Raw genomic sequence first — 27760 nt, forward strand, 5'->3', positions numbered from 1 at the left:
AATTAATTTCATGAAAATCTTATGTGGTAGCTAATATTATTTTTCCCATGTTGCTGATAATTATATGACTTTTGGTGAAAGTAACTATGATACCCAAGGCAGCACAGGTTTTGGGCTGTGTTCCAGATGGATCTGACTCTGGAGCTTGTGTTCTTAAGCATAACATTGCCCTTGCAAGTGACTAAAAACTGGACAGTTAATACCTAATGCTGATTGAGTGTCACATTTATGAGGAACCATCTTTCTGTTTCTTCATGTGTAATATGAAGTATTATCTTTTCAACTAGACTTCAAACCTATAGTGGATAGGAACAATAGAATACATGCCTGTAGTGTCTTCTATAACATATCCTACTTGGAAGCACAGATAAAGCTCGCATATACTTATTGTCTGTCTGCATCTACATTTTTCTTCAGCTTTAAGTTCCTTTAGAAATAAGCTATGGCTAAATTTTTCTTCTGTTCACTCCAATATTGACTTTCCAAAGATAAGAAAATTTAGGTTTATTTTTTCTGAACTCTAGACCCCTGAATATGAAAAAGTCTCAACAATAGGTTACCATCATCTGCCTAATGCATTTATTTTGAAGCTGTAATGATAGAACAGTAAATGTGATTGTGCTGTCCGGGGTGCATAATTTGAGGAAATTGCACTACAATAAAAATCTAAAACCAACCAAACCAAAATAAAGAAAACACACCTTTGGCCTTGTACTGAATAGTGAGAAGAAGTAGCACTTATCTATTAACATCTGAACTAAAGAAAGACTCTCAAGCATCTTTTTATCATGACTAACTGATTGAAACAAAGAAATATCCTTCTTCCTGTTTTCTCAACTTTGCTACCTTCCCAGCAGGTGGGCTGGAACATACTTGGATCTCTCTCTTCTCCTACTGCCAAGATAATAACATGAAAAATAAAATAATGGCTTTGACCATTAGGTTATGTGTCCCTAGCCTCAATTAGCTATGAACTATGTCTGGGAAATGGCTTTTAGGACCAACAGATGCATGAACATGGGGGATTGCTCTTATTTTAAAAGGTCTCTTATTCACAGAGTTTGGGGAAAATGGGAAAAGGTAAAAGGAGAATAGATCATTGTTCACAAATGTCTCTATCAACCTAGCCTCAGATATTCACTTTTCTTCCAATCAATCTCTGAACTGCAATAGAAGGGAGATTTGGAGCTGAAGATAAGGGATGGTGCCGATTCTATTAATTACCAACCATGTAATTTTAGGCTAATTATTTAGTTTTTTGGTCTCAAAATAAAATTAATTAACTGACCTGTAAAATGAGGTGAATAATCTTTTTCTTTTTCCACATGGCTATTGTGAGGATCTAATAGGTTAGTAAACACTAAAAACACTATATAAAGTTATAAAACCCAAGTAAGAATTATTATTCTGATTTTATTATTTCAATCTACTATACTGGCTACCAAATAGCTTAAGAATGTAGAAATACCTTTTTTTTCCTGTGGTCAAATAGGACAAATCTTGACTTTTCTCTAAGGAATTTTTTTTCCAGCCTAAAAAACAAAAGAAAAAAGATAAATCCTTCTATCATTATTTTGACATATCCTTAAATAATATGATATCTGGATTCTCTCTCCTTCTACACTCTTCTTCATCCTGTTTCCATTTTCTGAAGCCATACAGAATGCTTGAAAACAGTCCACAGAATATTGATAAATTCCTCTTCTTAATTCCATGCCTCCAAATACAAAATAATTTGAATTTATTTGTTTTTTAAAAGATTTATTTATTAGGGGGGAGAGACTGAACAAGAGTGGGAGGGGTACAGGAGAGGGAGAAGCAGAGTCCCCACTGAGCAGGGAGCCTGATGTGGGGCTTGATCATGACCTAGGCCCAAGGCAGATGCTAACCAACTAAGCCACCCAGGTGCCCTCAGTATAACTTGTATTTAAAAGAAGCCTTTACTGATGACTTAATAAAAAAAGCCTTAGGCAGACAAGGATTTTGAACCAGTAAATTTTGATACCCCCAAATCTTACCAGCAAATAGGGGCTCACTGTGTTTGTGATGGACAAATAAGTCATCAGATTCCCTGTCTGCCATTAAACTGTGTTGATAGGTAAAAGTATTGGTGGGTATTGTATGGTGGGTCAGATCATGGGCTTCAGTATCTTACCAACCTGGACTTTAAAACATATAAAACATATAACTTTAAAACATATAAAAATATATGAAGTATATAAAATCCAAAACCATCAATCATTAGCCATGTAGGAAACTTTAGCATATTGTGCCACATTTTCTTCATCCCCCTAAAAATAGGATATTAGTAATAAAATCCATCTGACAAGATTGTTATGGAGGTTGAATGAAATATGGTACTGAGTACCAAATCTGACCAGTACTGTGTCCCCACAAGTCATGGTTATTATAATTTCATTGCTGTTATTATTTGGTGAATTAGTAAGCATGAAATTGATTTGAAATGATACAAGTCTTTGGATGTTTAGGACACCCAGGTAGCTCCCATCTCCCATTCAACTCTTCATGACCTTTGCCCAGTTCTAGTTTTTCCCAGGACTCTGCACTTCAGTTAAATGACCAAACTAGAGGTAATTTCCTCAGGGACTTCTTGAAGGTCAGAGCCTATTCTGTGGGGTGCTGTCCTCAACAGATGAGTTGAGACCAGGGGATTATGATTACATTAGCTCAGAACCTGGATCTCTGGCAGGGTCTAACCCTTCTAGTTTTCTTCAAGTAATATCCCATTTATTTATTTATTTATTTATTTATTTATTTATTATTTTATAAAGATTTTGTTATTTATTTGACAGACAGAGACCACAAGTAGGCGGAGAGGCAGGCAGAGAGAGAGGAGGAAGCAGGCTCCACGCGGAGCAGAGAGCCTGATTTGGGGCTCGATCCTAGGACCCTGGGATCATGATCCAAGCTGAAGGCAGAGGCTTCAACCCACTAAGCCACCCAGGTTCCCTGTAAAATCTCATTTATAATTGAGAAGATTTGAGGACGTTTTCATCATCTGCCACCTAATTTAATGAAATATCTTGTTAACTAACATAGTGGTGCCTAAAATGTCTATTGATTGTAAAGTCTGTCATTGTGAACCAAGTGTAATGCCACACTTTGTTAAATAAGCCAGACACTGACATCTTAAGCATAAGCAAACTAAGTAAATATTCTTGGTGAGATCTTTGAAGGGCAAAATGGGCAGTTACCAAGTCTGTGTCTCCTTGCTTAATCTACTTAGTCCACTCTTGTGTAGATTTAATGTCATGGCTCAGCATGGAAACTAAAGGTGAGTGCTTACTTACTTGGTGTTGGTCCTTTATTTGAAAGAGTACTTGAAACACTTGGGAAGTAGAAAGAAGTGACTGTTTCAATGGGAACTTAGCCAAGAAAATATGAAATTTATGTGAATGCCAGGGTCCCAATATCTCTGTATGTCATTTCTGCGGGGGTGGAGAGTTCTTGGGAAAAAGAGCTGTTTCTCACAACTGTAATTTGGGAAACTGTTTAATAAGGGGGCTCTTCAGCACACTTGAGAAGTCGTTAGGCAATTGATTTATTGAAAATGACCTCTAGGCTTCTTCTGACCAATAGAGTAAAGAAAATTCCTTTAAAAATTTAGAAAGTAGGGGTGCCTAGGTGGCTCAGTGGGTTAAGCCTCTACCTTTGGCTTAGGTCACGATCTCAGGGTCCTGGGATCAAGCCCCACATCAGGCTCTGTGCTCAGTGGGGAGCCTGCTTCCCCCTCCCTACCTCTCTGCCTTTCTCTCTGCCTACTTGTGATCTCTCTGTCAAATAAAAAATTGTTTAAAAAATTAAAAATATATATATATTTATTTGGGAAAGTAAAATTAAAACAGTAACAATGCAGTGAATAATTACATAGGACTAGTAACAATAACCAACTATCAAAAGCTTGACATAGTTCACTTTCATTAGCTTGGTAGGTGGTCATAGTTCAGCCATGGAGTTAGGCAGCGAGAGGTAGGTAGTGCTTTGCTCCTCTGAGAGTGTCTACACACAGACTGCAAGAAAATCACTCCTACTTGGGGGTGGGATATGGAGTGGGGTGAGGAGAATTAATGGGAGTGGCAGCCGCTTGTAAAAACTGAAGTAAAAAATCAATGATGTACTGTATGGTGACTAACATTAGCATAGTTAAAAAAAGAAAAGAAAAGAAAAGAAAAGAAATGCATTCTGACCAAATTCAGTTTGACCATTCTGAAAGGAGTTATGAGGATTCAGAGGCTTGTGTAAGTGTATTTGAAAGAATCTTTGTCATTCCCCTGGGCCTCTCAGAGTACCCACCTAGTGGAAGATGTTTGATTAAATACTTGCTGAAAAAAATAATGAAGTTGTAAGAGCCTCCTGTTGAATGATACCTTGGATTGGGACATTTGCAAACAATGTATGGGATCTGCTTGGCTTTTCTTCTGAGGTGGCAACTGCTTGCAGGTAGGTGGGGTTCTCTTTTTCCCCCTGCCTCTTCCTCCTCCAGGGCAGGGAGGCCTGACCTGGACCCTTCTGAGTGCACAGCTGGTCTTTCTAGTTCTAGGGTTCAACTGTCAGAATTACTTCTTTAGCTTTGTTTTTTGTTTTTGTTGTTGTTTGTTTGTTTTTATACTAAACTACGTATCCCTGCTTTGATTCTATGATACTAAAGGTGATATTCTGGCTCCCTTGGCCTTGCTCTTTTATTCAGAACTCAGAATGGGACAGAGGGCTTTTATTGGGTCTCCTGAGACCTAATACTTTTTTTTTTTTTGAAGATTTTATTTATTTATTGAGAGAGAGAAAGAGAGAACATGTGAGAGAGCAGGGGGAGGGGCAAAGGGAGAGGCAGAATCTCAAGCAAACTCCAGACCGAGTGTGTAACCCAATGCAGGATTCAATTTTACCATCTAAAGACATGACCTGAGCTCATACCCAGAGTCTGGTGCTCAGCTGACCAAGACACTCAGGCACCCAAAATCTAATCCTTAAGGGAGGTTTTTCTTGCTTAAATTTGCCCATTACTCACTCGTTAGTCCAGAGCAATGCACAGACCTCTGCATACTTCCTTTGATCTTATTACACCCAGTGTCCTCTCTCTGTTTGGAGAATCAACTATTTTATTTGATAATAACTTTCTTCTACTCACTATCCCCCAGCACTGTTAAATACTCTTTTCTCTGCAATTCCCCCCTCCTCTGACTTTCTCTTCATAAATACTCCCTTTCCTCAATCCAGGATTTACTTATTTTTAATTTGTTTCTCCTTAGCCTAAAGCTGTTTGTTCTTCAAGCATGATAGGTTTTCTTTCTTCATTGAATGGTACTTCGAAATGACATCTTTTAATTTATGTCAAAAGAGACACACACAGGAACTCCTTGTTATGGAAAGTCTTTTCCTTTAAGTTCCTGGGCAAAGAAATGCTACCTTCATGGGCTTTAATATTTTTTTTTCCAGCTAATTAGTTGCACCTTCCATTCATCTTCCAGAAATTGTTTCTTTTAATGATATCGAGAGTTAATATTGTTGTGCCTTAAGTAGTTTATATTTATTATTATTATTATTATTATTTGCTAAATTGAAGCCCCTAAAGACAGGCATTATTGGAGTTTTCCTTTCACTTGTATATATCTGGGTTCTAATCCAATTCCTGAAAAAGCATGTCATCCCAGAATCAAAGGCCTCATGCTTCTGTGCTCAGGATCAACATAATCAAGCCTGTGGATGGATTTTGAGAATGGACCTGTACACAGTGGTAGGATAGCCACACACAGCAGCCCAGGGGGAGTGGCCCTGACTCTGACTGAAGGGGGAGGGAGAAGATGGATACTGCACAAAGGTAGAGCCAAGCTCAGAGTTGCTGTGGCATTTCTGACTGGAGGGGCATCTGTCCAGTATGACTGGATACATGAAAGGTAAAATTGGAAGGCTTAAGAATTTCTTTAGAAACAATTGGATACAATCTTTGGGGAGACGTTGGAGTCAGAATAGACAATGTTTGCAGATTTACCCACTTTGTGAGAATCTGCTTTTGAATGTGAATATTCATCCAAAAAAAGAGTTCATATAAAGAAGTTTGGGTGTTTATTCACAATAACTGTAGCTGAGAGAAATATCGGCATTTGGTGCTGATCCAGCGAGCACGAGACAATGTGATGCTCATATCTTAGTTACAAGATCATATGAAAACAAGGCAATTTAATTGCAATTAGCATAAAATAATTTATTTTAAAACTGCTATTATGTGCATTTATATCCTATAGTATGTTTTCTTCTAGACTGCTACTGTAGGTGCCTCATTATAGCAAAAACCTACAAGGTCATTAATCTGCAATTTCACTTGCCATCTCGTTTATTATATGCAGTTCTGCTCTGTGTTTATTATGGCATTGTTAAAAGTCTTCTTAGGTTATTTATTTGTAGGACTCATTTCTCTGTGAACCTCCGTAAGGCTCTGATTACAGCTAAGTAAGCAAATGGGACCTGTGTGGCACCAAACTGGCTTTCCCTAAGCATCTGGAATGCGTTCTGCTCTTCGCCTGTCTCTCCTTCCTCATATTTATCGCTGATTGCTAGTGATTCTGGAAGCTCAGAGCATTTTTCCACCTTCTGAAACATTAGAGTTCTTGGCACATTTACAGAGAACACTTGGAACACAGCAAAGTGAATTGTAGATAAACACTAAGCAAGATGCTACTGCTCTCCTGAAGCCAGCACATTACTAAGCTTTGGGTGGTCTGGTTTGGTGAGCTGAGTACGGCTAAGTTGTGTAACAAGTGTAGAGTTGTGGGGTGGAAATCCCCATGTTGATAGCTTCACCCAGATAAAACCTGCTTAATAAAATACACATGCAAACTTAGTCCCCGGCCACCATCACTGGGGCACTCTTGGGCTCAACTATGTGGATGGATCAACAGAAATCTGTCTCCACTGCTGGCAGGGTGACTGAATATTCTCATGAATTATAAGGAAACTACAATTTACTGTTTGCGCCATCAGTGTGACAAGAACTCCTGAGCTATGCATTTTTAATTTCATAGCTCAATCCGATTTTCCAACTCTTAAGAGCTGGATATTGCTAAAAACTTCATTTCACACACAAAAACACTGAGGCTTGGAGAGGAACTGTTTGTTCCTTGTTCAAGATTACACCGGTACTACATAGCTGACCCCAAAGCTCTCTGCAGTGCCTCACAGCCCAGTGTTCTTATAACATTACTGCATGCAGTTTCCAAGGTTAGTTGTCCTTACTGAAGATTCATTCTGTCAGTTTCCTTTCCTCTGTGTAGTCTTGTGTTTACCACGTAATAGTTCACTAAAGCTTTTTACACAGAAGGCAAATAGAAATGGAAGAAAGTACAGGGTAATCCCAATAAAAGTCCCATGATTGCTCGCTCTGGGGGAGTGAATATTTCTGAATAAGCGGGTTTTCTTTATTTATGGAACAGCATGCCCATATATATCCCCTCAAAATTAAAAACAAAGTTCTATTTGACTATATTTTTTCCAAGATGAATTTTACCTCCTGTCTTTTTGAACACAATCACTTTACCTATTTAAGTATCTGCCCTTATCACAGAAGAGTGACTCCATAGTGGCTGTGACATTGATGGCAAAATTAATTATGTATCGCTTGATGGACAAATAGGCAAATGTCATATCAACATGCCTGATAACTATTAGATTAATAAATGCCTATTATGGTCATTATTTATGATCCTAGAACTCAGTATAATGTGCCTGTAAGAGTATTGAAAAGTATGACACTATTTGTACCTTATCCTAAAGATTTATATTCATTGTTTTCTTTTGTCTGTTGTGTAATTTTTCAGTTTCTTCTGCATTCTCAGCTCATACCACTCTACTGCCATTTATTTAGTCTTCAGCATATGTCTGTCAACAGCAGGCATCTGCTGCTTTTAATATGAAAGCTAAAATGAATTAGGGAACCAGATGCCCTTTGTTATTCGAATTTTGTAAAGGTTCAAAGCCTCTCCTAGGAGTGAGTGAATGTGTTTAAGTTGGAACTTATGGCATCTTCCACAAGGAAAGGCGATTTGAGTACTCAAGGACAACTTTCTTAGCTAGCTTCTTGATCTAGATCTGTTTTAAGAAGTTGACAAATAAGTGCTCAAGAAGGCACTATTGGCACCCTCACTGTGTCCTCTTGGCTCTCACCTGTTCATGGCACGCTGGCCCAACTTCCCACTGCCATACCTGACTCTTTCTGTCTGGGGCTTTCTCTGACCACCAGAACCAGCTCTGCCCACAGACTCTACTGGCCAGATGGGCTGGGGAATTATGACTCCTAAAGAGGGGGAGGGGAGGACCCTCACCCAACGACCAGTGGGATTGATGCAGAAATAACCCAGTCCCCTCCCTTCCTCCACATGTGATAACTCTAAGGTATATATTCCCTGCCCATTCTCACACTTTCTTACTGTGATTATTCTCTAGTCATCCATCATGCTAGCTGGCTTAATAACTTACCTCTGTTCGGGGCACCTGGGTGGATCTGTCGGTTAAGTGCCTGACTCTTGGTTTCTACTCAGGTCATGATATTGAGGTCATGAGGTAGAGTCTCATGGGGGCTCTGAGTCAGCAGGGAGTCTGCTTGAGATTCTCTTTCTCCACTCCCTCTACCCCCGCTTATGCTCTATAAATAAATAAATAAATAAATAAATAAAATCTTAAACAACAACAGCAACAATAACAACAAAAATCTTATATCTGTTGGCTTTTTACATTTTGTCATCTGGATCTTCTCTTCCCTTCCTTGTGTTTCCTGAGATTTGCTCCCAAAAGGCAAACCACTTGCCCTTGCTCCTTTGTCTCAAGGTCTACTTTCCAGGGGTTTTCAAACTAAAGCACAGAGTTACAGATAAATGAAATGTTCTAGTACTTAGAAAAAGCAAGTTACTTTGGTCTAAGGAGGTTAATCTTTGGTTATAATCCTCTTGAGTTCTCTTTAGATTTCATCATTCAGATTGCTCCTGTGTCTCTTAACCGCCCACCTTGTAAATATTAGAAAAGATACATATTTTCGTCGGTAGATGTGGCAGGCTCACTGCAGTATGGACTCAGAATTGATGGATATGCTTTATGGATCAATTCTTTAGGAAAATGGTGCTGAGTCAGAATACATGGTGAAGGGACCTGAGCAGCTGTTTGAATTTAGCATCAAGTCAGCACTTCAAAATCTAGAAATGAGAATTTGTTGGACCTGGGGCCCTTAGACAGAAAGGTGACATTGCCCGAATAAATCACTGGTTTGCTCTTTTTGTCAGTGATACAGGGGAATTTGCATTTTTTCCTCTCTTAATTTGCTCGAGATTGGCAGTTTGAAGGAACAGTGCTATTGCACTGTAGCTGAAGAAAGAAAATAATTTTAAAAAATGAACTTTCCATCTAGCACTCACCTGTCTTCCTTCAAAGCACCATTCTCCCTCTATGAAAGGCAATTGCAAGGACAAATATGAACTTCACTGGAGGAACAGCAGTTTCAGCAAATGGTGTCGAGGCAACTAAATATCTATGTCAAAACAACGAAGTTGGGGGTACCTGGGTGGCCCAGTTGGTTAAGCGTCTGACTCTTGGTTTCAACTCAGGTCATGATCTCTCGGGTGGCACACAGAAGGAAGTCTACTTGAAGATTCTCTCCCTCTACCCATTCCCCATTTTGGCACATGCATGTATTTGCATTCTCTCTCTCTCTCTCTCTCAAATGGATAAATATTTAAAAACAAAACAATGAAATTGGACTTCTGCCTTCCATTGTATATAAAAATTTACTCAAAATGATCAGAAACCTAAAAGTACTAACTAAAATTATAAAATACTAAAAAGAAAACCCAAGAGTAAATCTTTGTGACCTTGAGTCAGGCAATAGTTTGTTAGATATGAAACTAAAAGAAAACTGACAAAAGAAAAAAATAATTTGAACTTTATCCAAATTAATAACTGTATTTCAAAGGAAACCATCAAGAATGTGAAAATGCAAGTCACAGAATGGGAGAGAGTATTTGCAAATCAAATATCTGATGAAGGACTTGTTTCCAGAATAAATAAAGAACTCTTACAATTTAATAATAAAAGGACATATAACTCAAGTTAAAATGGGAAAACTCAATGAATAAATGTTTCTCCAAGGAAGATCTAATGATTCTCAAATCAGTAGTCATTTGGAAAATGGAATTGAAACTACACTTAGCTACTTCTTTATACACACTAGGATAATTATAATCACGAAGACAGATATAAACAATTGTTGCTCAGGATGTGGAGACATTGAAATCCTCAAAATTTGTTGGTAGGAATGTAATATAGTGCAGCCAGTTTGGAAAACGGTTTGTCACCTTCTCAAAATATTAGACACAGAGTTACCATATGACCCTGTTAATCTGCTCCTTTGTATATAATGTATCTGCCCAGAACCTGTCCCTGAATTTTTGTAACAATATCACTGATAGCCAAAAAGTAGAAAAAGCTCAAATACCTACAACTGAATAATTGATAATAAAAATCTCATTTATCTATTCAATGGCACTAGTAAGCAAAAAAGTTCTACAAAAGTAGGGATCAAACTTGAAAATGCTATGCCAAGTGGAAGAAGCTCATCACAAAAAATATACACAATTCCATTTAAATAAAGTGACCAACATAAGTAATTCTATATGACAAAATGTAGATTCATGGCTTGAAATGGAGGGATGTAGGAATTGGTGAGTGACTGCTGATAAATGGGATTTTTGAGGGGGTGATAAAAATGTTTTGAAATTGTGTTGATGACAGCACAACTCTGTGAGCATATTAAAATTCATTGAATTTTACACTTTAAATAAGTGAATTGTATGCTACATGAATTATACATCAGTAAATCTGTTAAAATGCTCATTCACTGTTTGTATACAAATAATAACAATGTATCCTATACTTAATAATTTTTATATAAATTAAATGTATGACAACAATGGCATAGAATGTGGGAATGGAGAAAGCAAAGTGTGCTATTACACATTTCTAAAGTAGATATCAAAATATCTAATTTTAGTATTTTCAGTTTGGACTGGGCTATTTATTTGTTTATTTTTTATTTATTTACTTACTTACTTACTGTGGTCTATCCTATGTACTGTTTAGCAGTATCTTGGCCTTCTACATTCTAGCCAATCAATGCCAGCAGCATCCTCCTCTCCCTTCCCTACCTTCCTTCATTTGTGCCAATGGAAAATGTCTCCAGACCCTGTCACTTGTCCCTTAGGGAACAAATGATCCTGTTGAGAATACCCACGATACAAGAAGCACTACAATCTGATTTCGGTATGATGTCTCAGCTTCCTGTCTCTACTGTAACAAATTACCACAAACTTAGTGGTATAAATCCACATGGTTTTATTTTTTTCATAGTTCTGGAGCTCGGATGTTCAAAATGTTCTTCCTGGGCTATGCTCTAAGTGTCATCAGGGTCATGTTCCTCCTGGAGGCTCCTTAGAAGACTCCATTGACTTGCCTTTCCCAGCCTTTAGAGGCTTTCCTTGGCCATGGATCTTTCTTCTTGTCTTCAAAGCCTGAGTGTAAAATCTTCAAGTTTCTTTCTCTCTGTCTTCTCCTTTGTCATCACTTCTTCCTTCTGATGCTGACCTTCTGCCTTTCTTTTGTAAAGATGCTGTGATTATTTTGGGCTCACCTAGAGTTAATACAGATTAATCTGCTCATCTCAAGATCCTTAATTTACCACATTAGCAAAGCGCCTTTTACCATTCAAGGTTGGGGGGAATTATTCAGCCTATCACAGTAGAATTGGGTAAACACTACAAGTAACTGTTAGAATAACAATGAGTCATATATTTAATGGTGTCCTACAGATTCCCATGACTATATTCATTTTGGATATTCTCCCTCTTCTTTGGATGGTTAATGTATCTTGCTCTATTACAGAAATGTTAGCCTTTCCTAACTATTTGCCATTAAAATCTCTGTTATCTTTAACAATGCTTCTGGGTATGACTTTTTTCCATACTCTACTCCAAATAAGCCAACATCCTCTGGCAGGATCACACAGCTGCTGACCCTCGCTTCCTGTGCAACTATCTGGAGTGGATCTCTGCCCCAGAGCTAGAGCTGGGACAGAGAGAGGACCAGAGCAGTCAGTTCTCATGCCCTGCCTTGCATCTCCAAAATAAAACTTCTAAGGAGGGAGCTTGGGGGTATGATGCAGTTTCTGATTTAAACACCACATACTCCCATTGTTTTTATTCAGATTCTTTAGATTTTCTTGAATGATTATTTCTTGATTTATTGTATAATTATCAGAGATTTTAAATGTTTGTTTTTGAAACTGTTGTCAAATTTTATTGCTGCTATTTGGGGGAGAGGATTTGTGGAGCTTCTTACTCTTTCCAAAAGTTCCATCTTTATATTGTATCTTTGTGTTTCTCTCTCTTTTTCCATGAGTTCAACGAGGCAAGATGAGACTTGAACTTCCTTCTATTCAAAACACTCCCTGTTGCATTTAAGGCTGAGGCCCTGGTTTACACCAAATTTGCTCTAAATATGAGTTGAACTCTTTCTTTTAGTTTCCTTAAAGAGCTTTACTTAAGTTTGCAATCTCTCACTATTGAATATTTTAACACTTCCAAGCATAGAGTTCAGTGAGATTATAGTGCTCTGTCCGCGAAGCATGCTCGAACTCTTTTTGTACCAGGAGTTACACTTTAAAGGAATCAGGCTAAAAGGATCCTGGGAGTTACAATATTCCAATCCAATGTACAAGTGAACTACATAGATTCTTTACAAAAGCTTACAACTAAAAATGCATTTTATTTTTGGTTTATAAGAAAAAGAAATGTACTTAAGCAAATTTATGCAAATAGAAGAGCAGAGTTTTAAGAATTCAGAGATTCACAGATTTTATGGGAATTAAATTTGATAGCTGAAAACCATTACAGATTTTCTTGTGTCTAAGTGTGTCTTTGACTCTGTCAAATTATGTCTCAATTTGTATTTCTGTGTGTCTGTCTCTATGAGACAATATTTCTGCTTCTGTCTGTTCACGTATCCATCACACTCTCTGCAGAGACGTACTATTTGCTTTAATCTGTCTTACTCCTTCCACTTCTTCTTTGCCCATATCTTAGTATTTATGGGGGAATAGACTCTAGCCCTAACATTATGTGAACTTTCAGATCAGACACTTATACCAACTGATACTTATATCAATATTAAATATTAGAGAAATAATGCTAATATTAATAATAATATTAGAGATATAATAATAAATAACATATAATAAATAAATATATAATATATATTATATAATATATAATAATAATAAAATTAGGGAAATAATGCTAATATATAAAAATCATGCTATTAGGCTAGTTTCCCACCTATAGCAAAACTTTTCTTCATATTTTTCTTCCCTTCTATGGGTATTCTCTGAGTCACCCACACTTTCTGGCCCAGATCTGTCTGTAATTGTGTAGGAACCCATTGTACTGTCTAAAGAAGAAAACAAAGCTAAGTGATCCACAAAATAATTTCATTCATAACCCTGGCTTTACTTGTATTTTCCCAGTTACCAACATAGAAACTAATGAGATTTAAGCATTAATAATTGCTACAAGTAAGAGAACTTCAAGCAAGTTGTTTCAGGGTTGGTTTTAGAAACCTCCAGTGGCTTGGGACACCTGGGTGACTCAGTCCATGAAGCATCTGCCTTCAGCTCAGGTCAGGATCCCTGGGTCCTGGGATTGAGTCCTGCATTGGCCTCCTTGCTCAGTAGAGAGCCTGCTTTTCCCTCTGCCTGTGTCTCCTTGCTTGTGCTTTCCTCCTCTTTCTCTGGCAAATAAATAAATAAAATCTTTTAAAAAAAAGAAAAGAAAAGAAAAAAGAAACCTTCAGTGGCTTGACCAACTAGATTACTTTGAGTCTATACATGCTTATGCCCAAAGCTATTCCTAATTAAAAGTGGTTTCCAAGCAGCTTAGTAAAAGCTGTTCATTGAGATTAATGATGAAATTTTGCTGGTTTCAGCTGTACAAAAGGGAAAATAAACTCCTTTGTGCTGGATGGCTGGCCAATGGGTCTACAGATAAGGATGGGGTAGCCATTCTAATTCCCAGTGTGCCTGACCCTAGTTCTCCCATCTCCTGGCAGCCATGTGACTGTTAAGAGCAGCCTGATGACCCATTATCTATTTCCACCTTCTCACTCTGTTGCGGAATGGAGGAGCCCCATCTGTCCTTGCTGTTGCCCTCACTGGTTCTTCCAGGTACTGTCTGTACTTCTCTTTTAACTGTGTAATTGGGAATATGTGGTGTTTTGCCTATGATGAGAGATCAAGGAAGGAAATTGTGTTAGGTATACATGATTACAAAGACGGAAGCAGACTCACCACTTCAAAAGAAATACCTGATTTCTCTGGTTAAGAGAGTGAATATACATGAGCTTTGGAAATCTTGAGTAGAACTTAGATCAAATACAACTCTTCACTTACTTGCCTTGTGACTTTGAGGAGATTACTTGACGTCCTGGAGTCTCACTTTTCTTATGTTTAGCTGTGGACAATAATGTCATGTGAGAAGTATTGCTGAGGAGATTCACTGTCACCAGGGTTGAATCAGGACAGAGCCTGGCCACAGAGGGTATGAACTGGTGATGGGGACCAAGGACTGGGGTCATTTGGTACTTATATTCAGCATTACTCACCTGCCTCATTTTTAGCACTTGGCTTTGAGTTCTTCCAAGAGCCCCCTCTGTTCTTGTTGATCTGCTCAATTATAGTGACTTTTTGCTTTTCTGGCATAAGTTCTTCAATTTTTACATGGTATACTAGGGTCTCCATTCTTATAAAATATTTATATATGAGAGATCTACTCATTTAGTACAATTAAAGTGAAGTCTGGTTCTCAAATATTCTTTTTATAAATATTTCCTTGGAAATACTTACAATATATATGGTAAAATTTGTTTGCATTAGAGTTTCAAATAATTTTAGAAGACATGTTTTATTCCAACTTTATTTTATAAATTTTTAATTTATACTTTAATTTATAAGTTAAAAATGTATGCCTTTTGATTTATACTTTTCAAAGTGTATCATGTGTATTACTTCATTTGATTTTCATGATATCAGAATTATTTCCACTTTTTAAATTTTTTTAGTGTTCTATGATTCATTGTTTGTATATAACACCCAGTGCTCCATGCAATCAATACATGCCCTTCTTAATACCCATCACCAGGCTAACCATCCCCCCACATCCACCAAAACCTTCAGTTGGTTTTTCCGGAAACATGGAAAAACATGGTTCATCTCCTCCTCAGATTTTATCACCTTCATTTTCCCCTTCCTTCTTCGAATGTCCTCCATGCTATTCTGTATGTTCCACAAATAAGTGAAACAATATGATAGTTGTCTTTCTCTGCTTGACTTATCTCACTCAGTATAATCTCCTCCAGTTTTATCAATGTTGATACAAATGTTGGGTGTTCATCCTTTCTGATGACTGAGTAATATTCCATTGTGTATATGGACCACATCTTCTTTATCCGTTTAGTGCCAATAAATTAAGCAATCTGGAAGAAATGGATGCCTTCCTGGAGACGTATAAACTACCAAGACTGAAACAGGAAGAAAATAACAACTTGAATAGACCAGTAACATGAAACGACACCGAAGCAGTGATCAAAAACCTCCCAAAAAACAAGACTCCAGGGCCTGATGGATTGATTCCCTGAGGGAATTCTACCAAACATTTGAAGAAGAAATAATACATATTCTCCTGAGGCTCTTTCAAAAAATAGAAACAGAAGAAAAACTTCCAAACTCATTCTATGAGGCCAGCATACCTTGATCCCCAAACCAGGAAAGACCCCATCAAAAACGAAAATTACAGACCAATATCCCTGATGAATATGGATGCTAAAATTCTCAACAAGATCCTAGCTAATACAATTCATCAGTACTTTAGAAGGATTATCCATCACAACGAGGTGGGATTTATCCCTGGGGTACAAGTGTGGTTCAGCAAATCAGTCAATGTGATAGAACATATTAATAGGAGAAGAGAAAAGAACCATATGGTCCTCTCAATTGATGGAGAAAAAGCATTTGACAAAATACAGCTCCCTTTCCTGATTAAAACTCTTCAGAGTGTAGGGAGAGAGGGAACATTCCTCAATTTCATAAAAACCATCTATAAAAAGCCCATAGAAAATATCATTCTCAATAGGGAAAAGCTGAAAGCCTTTCACTTAAGATCAGGAACATGACAAGGGTGCCCATTCTCACCACTATTTTTCCACCTAGTATAGAAGTCCTAGCAACAGCAATCAGACAACAAAAAGAAATAAAAAGTATTCAAATTGGCAAAGAAGAGGTCAAACTCTTTTCACAGATGACATGATACTTTATGTAGAAAACTCAAGAGAGTCCACCCCCAAATTACTAGAACTCATATAGCAATTCAGTAATGTGGCAGGATGCAAAATCAGTGCACAGAAATCAGTTGCTTTCCTCTACACCAACAATGCAACTGTAGAAAGAGAAATTGGGGAATAGATTCCATTTACAGTAGCACCAAAAATCACAAGATACCTTGGAATAAACCTAACCAAAGACATAAAGGATCTATACTCCAAAAACTACAGAACACTTATGAAAAATATTGAAGAAGACACAAAAGGATGGAAATATTTCTACTTTTCAAATGAGGGACATTGTGATTGAGGGAGCAGCAAAATAGAATTGGGACTGGGGTCTATTGATTTCCTAACCGAATATTCCATCCATTTTACCCGATTCTCTTCCATCAGTAATGTTAGTTTTTATAAGGTAGTAATACTAATGTTAATGATAATGAGAAATATTTCTCCTAATTTATACCCAATATAATTCTGATTCTTACAGAAAAATTTGATTTTCATATCATGATCTAAAGGAACTAATTGTTCTTCCCTTTGCTCCTAAATTTTTTTTCCAACTCCATGAAATACTTTTTAGTACCATGGTTTCATAACTTTAAATAGTGTTACAAGAATGAGTATTCAACCATGACATTTCTAATTGGCTACAAACATAATCCAATATCCTCATTTTACCATATTGTCAAAAGAGTTAATTGGACTTGCAGAGCTAGCAGCAAAATATATTGGTTTAAGCAAACAGTGAATCTAATTTTTTCCATAAACAGTCCTGCACAGGGGCAGTACAGAAGAGAGGCAATGATAGGTTTCTCTGTGTAACTTCAAAAGATCAATTTGGTTCCAGTTTTCTAGTGGTGATAGATGGACATAAAATGAAATATCATTCATTTATTTTAACATAAATTATTATTTTTTAAGTTGGACCAGATCAACAAATAAAGAAATGATAAATTTTGCAGGGCAGTTCAGCCCAGCCAAAATTAGGGGAGATGGACTCTTCCCCTTCCATTCCAAACACTTCACATATCAAGTCCCTAGGAGTTTAAAGTATTAAAATAGAGAAACACACACACACACACACACACACACACACACACACACACATTTGGCAATCTATCTATCTATATATTTCTTTTAACAAATAATATTATTTATTGAGATTTCACTAACTTAGACTGGGAGATTTTGGTCAATGCTTACCTAAGTCATTCATTAGTAGAAACTTGATTCTACTGATTATAGCCCCATTTGCTACACACACTTGTCTATAGGAAAGTCACAAAATACCTTTAAGCCTTACTATGTTTGATCATTAAAGTATCCTTACTTGCCTCTTGAAGAAAAGCAATGATTAAATGAGAATGTCACCTCAATCTTTAATCTATTGCAGATATTCAAGAAAAAAAATTATAAAACTCAACAAACAATAATGTATACAGGTATAAAAAAGAGGATTTAATTTATTTCAAAGAACAAGCTGTTTTCGGTCATGCAGGGATCATTGTTTATATTCTAACAATGAAATGCCCCATGCCAAGTCTGTTTGATTAGTTTGTTGGGTGGAGCATATTCTGGTTACATATAGTTAATTAGATTTAAGTTATTTTACATTTTAAGTGTTCCTTATAATTCTGAAGGTTTTTTAAAAAATCGAAATTATTGTTACTGTAGTCAAAATTAGTAAGCTGTTATGGTAGCTGTTTTTAATGCCTCATTTGCCAACTCTCAGCCTTAAAAATCTGCATTGAAAAACTTCCTTTGTCTTCTGGAGAACAAAGAATGTTCCTTTGACTCTCATCTTTTGAGATGACCCTTAAATAGATAAGAGAGGAAATATGGTAATGGTCTGCTGACTCCATGATCATTATCAGTATAATGTTTCAAGGTGGGCAAAGCACTGTTTCACATATGACAAACACCAGGAGTTTGATCACTTAGCCTAAGATGATTCTTACAGATATATTCATACTGGGAGTCCGTTTATGTCTCAGCAAAAAAGTCAGTTACCCTGCCAGTCAGCCTCTTCTGCTTGTCATGGGGTTTTTTCAGTGGGCTTCATATAAACAATACTAAATCTTTCTTTCCTAAGTCTGTTCGCAAATAGAAATTCACTAGTTTAACCAGGTTTGAGGTACAAATGACTGATGATACAGCAAGGATATTTGTTTCTTAACTATGCTATTACTAATAATTCCTACAAGATTTTTAAGGAGCTGACAATAGTGGATGAGGTGAGAATAAAGTCTTCTGTAAAAGGCAATAAAAACAAACACAATGTATCATCAATGAAAGCAATGTATAAGTAATTATCATTATCATGAAAGTTGGGGAAAAAGATGAACAGCTATGGACATGGTACTTGGTAAAATCTTCAAGGAGGAAAAAAGAAATGAATTGAGTATTGGGGGTGGGCAGGATTTAAATAGAAAAAAAGTGTTAGGGAAGGGGTTTTCAAATGGAATTGAGAGTGGGACCACGTGATCAAGGTTACTGATGATTTTGCCTGATTATATATACTATGTTAATCCTTTTTTTGTATTCTGGTTTTATAGGAAAGTGCACTCATATAGCTGATGCAGGTCCTTCCCTTTCTATGTAGTTATAATAGATTCTTAATTATTTTTTTCTGATCAATAGCCCTCCATTTTCTGGGAAAAGCAATTCAATTTTTCCTAAAGTGTTATCCTCCAATACCATTTGGTTTACAAATAAAGGACTTCTAAATAGATAGCATTTAGTATACAACCCACCTTACTGACAAAATTTCCTTTGTTAAGAAAGAAGTGACTGACACCTGCTCAAAAACATTAAGAAGGACTCCCTTCTTAATGTTTTTGAGACTTGGAACAATGAAGAATGTTAGACCTTAAAGTGAAAGAGCTTACAACTCTTTTCTCACCACCAAAATACATAGAACAAAACCCATCAGAGCGTCTGGATATTTACTAGACTGACAGAAAAGCATGCCATTATATTAGGCGTCTTGTAAAAACACTTCAGTATCTTGAAATGAATAAAAAGAAAATAAAACCCATAAAGGACCATTATAGAAAATCTAGAAACAAAATTTTACACAAATCAGCTGAGTAAAATCCTCCCTAAACCCAAAGCAACCACTATAAAAGTAAATAAAAATTATAGTGAAAAAAATGACAAGGGGTTAAGGTGATAGACTAGAATATATCCACTTAATAAGAAAGATAGGAGTAATGGAGGAATAGAAGAACTAAAAAGGCATAAGATATAAAGAAAAATAGTAAGATGATAGATGGAAATGCTACATTTAAAATAAGTAGATTAAACAAGTAAAAAGACAGAAATTGGAAAAAATTTTTAAATATGATTCAACCAAATATGTGTAAGACATACTTTTGAGACAAAGACACAAAATTGATTGAGATTAAATAGATGGAAAAATTATACAATGGAAACAATTAAAAAAAGAGAGATAGAGAGTGGCTATATTCATGGAAGTCAAAATAGACTTCAAAACAAATGTTCTAGTAACAGAAATAAAATTTTATAATGATAAATGGATTGATCCTCAGAAGATGAAACAATTGCAAATAAGCATGCATCTAACAATAGAGCTCCAAAATACATGAAAGAAAACCTGTCAGAATTGAAAGAAGAAACATAATACAGCAATATCATGTAACAATTCCATATACTAAGTTTCAAACTATTTTCATCATCCCAAAGGGAAACCCAGTACTCATTAAGCAGTTATCTTCTATTTCCCCATCTTCCTGGTTCAGACAATCACAAAGCTGCTTTTTGTCTCTATGTATTTATCTATTCTGGATATTTAATATAAATGGAAACAGAAAACTTGACAGTTATGTCTGGCTTCTTTCACATAACATCATAGTTTTGAGGTCTACTCATGGTGTAGTGTGTATCAGTGCTTCATTTCTTTTTATGGATGAATAATAATCTATTGAATATATATTACACAATTTTTAAAAATGCATTCACCTGTTGAAGAGCATTTGGGTTGTTTCCACATTTTGGTTATTGTTAGTGGGCTAACACAACCGTAGTTGTATATGTATGTTTTTGTTTAAGTGCCTCTTTTCAATTTTTCTGGGCATATACCTAGTGAGGAATTGCCAGGTTCTATCATAACTCTATATTTAAGTTTTTGAGGAGCCACCAAAATATTTCCCACAGCTGCTGAGCCGTTTTACATTCCCACCAGCAATGGACAAGTATTCTAGTATCTTTACATCCTTGCCAATATTTGCTCCCTTTCTCTCTCCCTTCCTTCTCTCCTACCTTCCTTCCTGATTTTCTTCCTTCCATCTTCCTTGTTTCCCTTCTTCCCTTCCTTCCTTCCCCTTCCCTGCCATCCCTTCCTTCCCCTCATTCCTTCCTTCCTTCTTTCCTTTCTTTAGCTGTAATCATTTTATTGGGTAGCGTGGTAGCTCATTGTGGTTTTTATTAAACATTTTCCAAATAACCAATGGTGTTTAACATTATTCTGTGGGCTTGTTTATCATTTGTTTATCTTCTTTGGAGAAATATCTATTCAAATTCTTTCCCTCTTTTTAAATTGGTTGCTTATCTTTTTGTTGTCTGATTTATCTATTTTTTTCATTTGTTGCTTGTACTTTTGGTGTCACCTAAGAATCTATTGTCAAACACAAAGTCATAAAGACTTACTCCTATGTTTTCTTCTAGGGTGTTATGGCTTTAACTCTTATATTTAGGCCATTGACCCATTTTGGCTTAATTTTTGTATAAAGTGTGAGGCTGTATCCTTTTGCACATGGATTTCTGGACTGTTAACTCTATTACATACATACTTCAATATGCCTATCCTTTTTCTAGTACTAAAGTTTTTTGATGTCCCTAGTTTTGTAGTGATTTTTTTTTAGACCAAGAAGGGAGTCCTCCAAATTTATTCTTTTTTCAATATTGTTTTGGCTATTTAGAGCCCCTTGTAATTCCATACGAATTTGAAGATATCATAGATTTCTATTTCTGGAAAAGTCATTGGCATTCCATATAAATTTGAGGTTTCCAATTCTTTTACATTCTACAAAAAAAGGCTTTTGGAATTTTGATAAGAGTTGCACTGAATCTGTGCTGTAGATGGCTTTGGGTAATATTGCCATCTTAACAATATTAACTTTTCCAATCCACAAATGTGGGGAGTCTTTCCATTTATTTAGTACTTTTAAAATTTCTTCCAACATTATTTTATAGTTTTCAGTGTATAAAGTTTTAATTCCTTAAATACATTTATTCCTAGTTATTTCATTATTTGTATGTTATTATAAGGGGAGTTTTCTTAATTTCTTTTGCAAATTATTTATTGCTGGTATATAGAAACACAGCTAATTTCTATGTATTGATCCTTAGTCTTAAACTTTGCTAAAATATATTTATTAACTCTAGTAGGGTTTTTGTGATTTTTTGTTTAGGATTTTCTATATATAGGATCATGTCAACTGCAAATAAATAATTGTATTTCTTCCTTTCCAAATCGGATGCCTTTCTTTATCCCCTCTCCTATTTGCTCTAACTTCCAGCACAGTGTTGAACTTACCAGCATGGGTAAGGGCTATCCTTTTTTTTTTTTTTTTTTTCCTCTCTATTGGGGAAAATACTTTCAGACTTTTTATATTGAATATATTACCTGTAGTTTTTTTTTTTCCTTACATAAATGAGCTTTAGTCTCAAATGTTGTGTTCTATTATCTGATAAATAGGGTCTAGGACACTCACTGGGGCTTTGGAAGCTTTGTGAATGGCTCTTAGTAGGCATTTGATGGATTAGCTAGGTGTTATTTGGGAACTCTGTATGCCATTCTGTACCTGTCTTTGTGCTGCAATTTACTTGTAAACTGGACACTGTTTGGACTCACCATGTCCCCAGAGGATGTGGGTCCTGAGAGCAGGTGATTGCTCATGCCTTATGAGCTACACAACATCATGAAGGGAAGAGATAGGAGTTTGAAGATGAAAAGAAAAGAGTTGTAGTGCATATTTGAAGTTTATATTTATCTACTCTAATAGCAAGCCTGGTTTGATAATTTCCTCTGTGCACAAACTAAAGATGATCTACTGCAAATATTCATCTCCTTTGTCCTTTGTGTTGTTATTTTCCTTGGATTTCATTTTAGGTGGAATCTCAGGGGATGCAAGGCACCATTTGAAGTTACAAATGACTAATTTTATGCTGAGGCTGTCACCATCTGCAATACACAGAAACATGCTAAAGAAATGTGGTAGATATTTCTCTTAGTGATTTACCCCCACTGACCTTCCAAAATATTTAACTAATGTCATAATTAACAGGTGACAGATCCAATTATCCTCTAGTAGAGAAATAAAGTCATTTTATACCTTTTTGGATAGTCTGATTACTTGTCCATAGCAACTGGAGAAGTAAGCTTCCTAACTAAAAATCAAGTTTGCAAGATACCACCAAAGAAGAATTTCTCCACCAAGAAGGCTATCTCCCTCTTAATATCTTAATATACCTCTTTTGTTTTTCTTTTTTTCTTTTTTTTATTTTAAAAAATATTTTATTTATTTATTTGACAGAATTCACAAGTAGGCAGAGAGGCAGGCAGAGAGAAAGAGAGGGAGAAACAGGCTCTCCGCTGAGCAGGGAGCCTGATGAGGGGCTCGATCCCAGGACCCTGGGATCATGACCTGAGCCGAAGGCAGAGGCTTTAACCCACTGAGCCACCCAGGCACCCTATATCTCTTTTCTTAATATATTGATATTTCTTGATGTTTCATAACATCATCACTGTTGCCATAATAGTGATGGAAAAAAAATTAAGGTTTCCCGTATGTGATAAAGCATTTATCTGACCTTTTATTCAACATAATTCTCACACAAAAATTCCTATAAAGTAAGAGGCAATCCAATTATGCCCATTTTGCAGATGGGCTTTAGAGAAGTTAAGTAATTTGCCCTAGGCCTTGTAACCAGTAATGCTCGAGAGCTATTCCCTGTCTTTCTGGAGAGAGAATCTGATGCTGTAACCATTTTGCCCTATTTTCTCTCATCTAAAACACTCTAATGCCAATTTGTCAACACATGCCACAGTAATAAATATATATATATTTTTTTTACTCTGTCTGTGAGAAACAGTAACACTGATGTGAAAATATTGGGGTTTGGAGCAAATGGTCAAGAAAGAATTCTTGAAGTATCTTCAGTGACTATTAAAACATGGGGACAGGATCCCTGGGCAGAAAGAGCTGCACTGGGATTGTGAGGGTGACTCATTATATACTTTCAGGGTGGAAGGGGTTAGGGTTACCTTAAGTCTCTAAAGATTGGAAGCAAGGTTTCTGGGAGCTTGAGGGGCTAGCTGTTTTTAGGAAAAGGTCATTTATTACTGTCTGATAAAACCTTAGTCACAAGAACCTTAGTGGGTCATATGTTTGGGGGATGATTGCTAATATATATCTTGGGGGATAGAGATAAACGAAGTTTCCAAAGGAATTTTTATATGTTAAGGGAGACTTCAGGATTCTGAAGGGTGGTAATATTAGGCTAAGTCTGCCTTTTGCTCTTAGCAAAATATGAACGGCGAGGCAGTTGAGTTCCTTGAAGAAGGTCACTCTGCCTTCTCAAGAACTTGTCAGTGGGCTTTAAATTATAAGGAACTTTAATTTTTTTCTTTTGCCTTTGTTTCCCACATCAGCATCACCTGACATAGGGCTAATCTATCAGTAGACAGAAGAAATTTTCTTGATCAAGAGTAACACCTCATTGTCAAAGTTGAACAGAAATCCAGTGCATTCGTGCGTTCATGGCCAGTATCTCTGCCATAATGATCAGAATTTATTACAAACTTTCAGTGACTAAATACTTTTAAATTGATTTCTCTTTAGCAACAAGGCTCTATAATAGGACATTTAAAATATTATTTTACACCTATAACATCTGGATGCTTTTCGTTCTATTTATTTTCCTCACAGCAGTCCTGAAAGGGAGCCAAGGCACTCATCATTCTAGAGGTATAACAAACTCATCACTTTCCCAAGGTCACCCTTATGGTTGAGTTAGGATTCCTACAATATCTTCGGGTGCCAAGACTATGTACTTAATCTCTAAACCATGTGGCCTTTCTGATGCAGCTGATGTTGTTCATCAAAAACCTTGATGTGAAGATTAAGAAGGGGAGAGGGAGTGGCACTGAGAAAGAAAAGGAATGGACAAAAGTATCTAGAAGAAGTTTGGGGTTAGGTGTAGGGGTAAACAAAGTGAGCCTTGAAGGGGGTAGATATGAGGAGAAGGACTGAAAAGAATATATCTTCCTGTTTTTTTCTGACGTTGGATTTGGGTATGACTGCAGAGAAGGAAAATAAGAACATGATACAGTACCGCTTATTCTAGACACTTCCCTGTTGATTCTTCTTCTCCCCATTGAATAGCTTAAGTTAGAATTGATATTCATTGAAGCTGGTGTCACCTAGTATAGCCAAGTTCTTGAGCTGAAGAAAGGAGGGGAGGATATCAAAGGGAAGTGCTATTTTAAATAAGGATGTGCACAAACTATTGTAACTAATTTTTTTTTACACAGACTATTAAAAAAAGAGAACAATGATTGTTTCTGGGAGCTGAATTTGGGGAAGTTGAGGCATTCGTGCAAGACACAGTGAATTATCTTCATTTTATTGATAAACATTAGTATTATTTATTGCTTTTAACTGTGATTTTCACTATATACCTGGCATCTATTATGAAATTTAAAAAAAGTCTACAAGCAGTGAAACATAGATAAGGAGCATAGTCAGAAGGAAAAGAAAGGATCTCTGCTTTTTGCCTTTCTGAGATGAAGCTGGGAGCGTAGAAGAAGTCAAAGGATAGTGGATTTGACATATCTTGAGTGATGTCCCAGCAAGTGCGGGTCACACTGAGGTTCACCACCAGGAAAGGGTTCTTCCTTGGCACATGGTAGCTACTTGACCAATGACTACTGAACTGATCATAATTAACTCTGTGTAGCAATATGTCAGAGCTAGGCCAGTTCCCTCAGTCACCCAACCTTTTCAGGGCATGATTGTTCCACTTGAGTAAAAAGGGGTCTACTCAGCATCAGAAGCCATTTCACATTCAAGGGACTAAATAAAGCTTAGTTAAAATGGGAAATATGCTCTAAGAAAAATATCTGAAAGAAAATAGAGATGATATTTTGGTTCATCTGTGTGCTTGTTTTTTTTTTTTTTTCCCCCCAATATTTATCATAGAAACACAGGGCGGAGGCATTTGTCTTTTAAGTGTGAGAGTCACTCAGTCAGTCCAATGTTATTAGAGTAGAGAAGAAAGCAGGGCTGGTTTTTAAAAATTTGGATGTTGATATTTAAACAGCAAATTAAAGTAGCCTAACTGATTTTGCTTTGTCTTTTTCATCCAAACTGTATGTTTCCACCTCTTAAAAAAAACAAAATCAAATCAAATCAAGCCACCAAACAAAGAATGGTACCAGGCAGATGGCCAGTTTGGGGCTAAATAAAATAAAAGTTGCTATGAAGTTGTGGAATCTTTTTTTCAGGGAAGCAGGGAGCAGGTGTGGTGTTAGCAAGAAGTGGGTGATTCTTCTGTGATGTTCATATGGTGGAAGAGGCACCCCTTCTGGGTAGAGCATCTGTACATAATTCTGACTCACGACAAGTGACTGCCATGATACAGGTACACACCGTGTTTTAATAAATCCTCTGATTCGGAGCATGATATTGCCATGCAGACAGTAAGTGCCACAAATATTGCTGAGAAGACAAAGTGGAAAAAATGAAGCGTGCATTCTGGAAATGGAGACAGACTTGGTCAGGAAATAGCTGGACACATGCATGCGTAGGAACTCAGGAGCACAGCCGCGACCCAGTCACCAACACCGCAGTGGATTCCTACGGAGTCACATTTGGATGCCCATGATGTATTTCCTGAAATAAGGTGGGGAAGGGAACTGCGGAAGCAGCAACGTGTTACTGATGATCTCTACTCTAATAACTATATTTATTTTCCCAATAAGCTTCGTAAGTGGCTGCGCTGATAACCTTTCTAGACATGTGGAGTGGGAGCCTCAAGCAAATTAAATAACCGTTACAGAGCTCGTATGTGACACAGCAATAATTCCAGCATACTTTCTTTTATTATAGCTTTTATATTATTTCTTACACAAGGCTAGGAACAGAGAGAAACAAGGTGGGCATCTGTCTATATTTGCAAGAATCTTTGTTCATGTTCAGCCCCTCATGTCTCACCCCTCACTCTGTTTCTCTGTCTTTCTCTTTATCATCGTATCTATCAGAGTTCGGAAATCTGTCTGGACAGATTTTTCCACTTTTTTACTAATGAGGAGGCTCTCCTAGGTCAAATATAGAGAGTATCTTGGATTATTCTTGGATCATTCAAAATGATTACTTACAATAAGCCTTATCTTGAATAAAACATCTGTCCTGCTGAAGCACTTTTAATTTCTTTCTAGAGCAATTGAACAATAATTTTACATTATCTTGTGCTGCCCAGGAATCTAGAAGCCTATATTAAGAATAACTGGAGCAAATTAAGGGCATCCAAGAAGAGCGTGTGGTTTCTGAGAGGAAGAAGGAGTTGTACCATCTGGAGGCAGAGAGAAGCAGCTTTTACTCCGGCACTAAGTTTTCAAAGTTGCATTGCTTCCCACATCCCTTAAGAAGGGGCCGCTTTGGAGACACAAATGCCATGTCCCAGCGGACCCCATGGATCCTTCTGTGACTGACCATCTGATGAAGTAGTTGGCTCATCTAGAGGCCATACCATATCAAAGTTTGTGGTTCAGGCACTGCAGGAATCTCCAAGAAGTTTGCAAGATTGCTCTGTGAGAGACACCGGGTCTCATGAAAGGAATGAGAGTTGGGTCTCCCATATCTTGTTCCTCCGGAGAGCATACTTAACGCAGAACGGCAGGAGACTATGTCTCTTACTGACTGACTGGAGTACTCTCTCACTCTCCATCTCACACACACGTACGCATATACCAGTAGACTTTCCTCCTTCCCTAGTAGACATAGTTGCAAGGTGCCATTAGTTGTTAAGGTACCACTGTATGCATAATGGTTAAGAGTCTTACTGCCTATTTTTCTTCTTCTTTTTTTTTTTTTTCAGACTCCAGGATTTCATTTTCATGTTAGGTACACAACTTTAACTCTATAAGCCTCAATTTCCTCATCTGTAAAATGGGGATAATAACATTCTTAATATCATTGAGTTATTTATTGTTGAAGAGGGACAACAAATAGAGATTGCTTAGCACAGTGCCCACCATTTGCTAATTTCTCAACGGAAATTTGCTGCTCGTGTTATCTGGCTATGTGTATCCCTT

This window comes from Mustela lutreola, chromosome 4 (assembly GCF_030435805.1).
Source record: "Mustela lutreola isolate mMusLut2 chromosome 4, mMusLut2.pri, whole genome shotgun sequence".
In the NCBI taxonomy this organism is placed as follows: domain Eukaryota; kingdom Metazoa; phylum Chordata; class Mammalia; order Carnivora; family Mustelidae; genus Mustela; species Mustela lutreola.